At 39.8% G+C, this 1,918-nt stretch overlaps 1 pseudogene; it reads left to right on the top strand.

Annotated features, from left to right (window-relative positions):
* The first annotated feature begins 284 nt into the window (after positions 1–284).
* LOC134933944 (olfactory receptor 5G25-like) lies at positions 285–1,215 on the top strand (annotated as a pseudogene).
* The last annotated feature ends 703 nt before the right edge of the window (positions 1,216–1,918 follow it).

Below are 1,918 nucleotides of genomic sequence, written 5' to 3'. Positions count from 1 at the left end.
TCCTTTGCACTCTCCACGCTGTCGGTATGCCGGCGGTAGGGCTCCCGGCGCCGGTATGCTGGGCGCCTGGAGCACGAGCGCCGGCATACCGTATGACACCCGTATTTTCTCTCTGCTGCTTAATAAGGGTTTTCTTTAAAAGGCAAAATAAGTAAACATCTGCATTGTGCTTACTTCCCTACTATTGCGTATTTATTGTCTTTATGTTCTGTGTTCCGTGTTTTATGGTTTATTTAGAGGTGTAAAATTGATATTTTAAAATTTTTACCACCTCAGGTTAAACAATGGATGTAATAAACAACACACAAGTGAGAGTCTTTGTGTTTTCTGGTTTAACAGACAATGAACAACTCGTCCCCTTTCTCTTCCTATTCTTCTTGCTTGTGTACTTGGTGACCATAGTTGGCAATCTTGGTATGGCAACTTTAGTCCATAAGACGTCCACCCTCCACACTCCAATGTACTATCTCCTGAGCTACCTCTCCCTGGTTGACCTCTGCTATTCCTCAGCGATAACACCTAAAATGCTCTTTGACCTTCTAGCTAAGATAAAATCCATCTCATTTGTTGGTTGTGCTCTTCAGTTCTTCTTCTTTGTGTTGTTAGTAAGCACAGAAGCTCTCCTGCTCTCCAGCATGTCCTATGACCGATATATCGCTATCTGCCATCCTCTCTATTATGTCTTAATTATGACCCATAAAAAATGCTTGAGTCTGGTTCTCCTGTCTTTATCTATTGCCTTCATGCAGTCATTAGTGCAGACCAGCTGTGTATTCAGTCTCCAGTACTGTGGATCAAACCTCATAGAGCACTTTTACTGTGACGTTCTACCCTTGCTCCCATTGTCCTGCTCTAGAACTCTACCGTGTACTATTATAAGACTTTTCTTCACATGTGCCTGTGGTTTTTTCTCTGTTATGACAGTCATGATCTCATATACTCTGATTGTTTCTTCCATATTACGGATTAAATCAGGAGAGGGCCGTCAGAAAGCATTCAGTACATGTTCCGCGCATCTCACGTGTGTCTCCATCTTCTATGGGACCCTTTTCTTCATGTATCTGCGCCCATCTTCCAGTGTCTTTGATCAACAAGACAAGGTGGTCTCTGTCATCTACTCAGTAGTGATTCCCATGTTGAATCCAATTATATACAGTCTGAGGAACCAAGAGGTGAAAAGGATTATTTGTGGAAGAAGTGCAAAAATGTCATTAAATTAGACACAATTATCATCGGGTTCACATGAGCTTTCCATGTGGAAGTCAACTCTAGAAAGCCATCTTAGAAATAGACATAACAGTATAGAGTTTCATGGATTTCTATGTCCTGTAGGGCTTATAAGACACATTACATTCTCAAAGTAGCATCCAAACCACATACTAAATTGCTGTTCTTGTGGTCACGAAGAGTAGCACAGCATAGAGATCAATATTTTCTTTCACCGGTGATCTTCTCAAGTTATGTTGCCTTTGGAATTCAAATCAAGAAAATGTTTGTGTAATAGAGCCTTTTTCTTAATTAGGAAGTGCAATGATAAAATCTATCTACTGTTTCTGAAGTAGTCCATGACGGCAACTAAATTGGATGCATCCAGGCCTTCAGTGGCTCAGTAATGGCTTGCTGACTGCACAGAATGAGTAAGGAAGAAAAAAGAATATGTGCCATGAAATTGTAACAAGATGTTTAGATATAATTAGTAATGCTGCCAAATAAGCAATCTATATATATATATATATATTGCAAGAATTGGGAAAACAAGCGCCCAAGAGTGTGATTATTAGGGTCAGGGAAAATGAAGGTATAGAAAAACGGATGATAAGGATCGATTTAAAACACTTATCTGGTAGGTAGAGACTTGACTCAAGTAGTAGTCTTTTTGTAGATTAAGAACATGCGGATAAAACAGAAGAAAACTAAC

This window comes from Pseudophryne corroboree, chromosome 6 (genome assembly GCF_028390025.1).
Source record: "Pseudophryne corroboree isolate aPseCor3 chromosome 6, aPseCor3.hap2, whole genome shotgun sequence".
In the NCBI taxonomy this organism is placed as follows: domain Eukaryota; kingdom Metazoa; phylum Chordata; class Amphibia; order Anura; family Myobatrachidae; genus Pseudophryne; species Pseudophryne corroboree.
The sequence above is the reverse complement of the archived record's forward strand: the minus strand, read 5'-3'. Positions and strand labels throughout refer to the sequence as shown.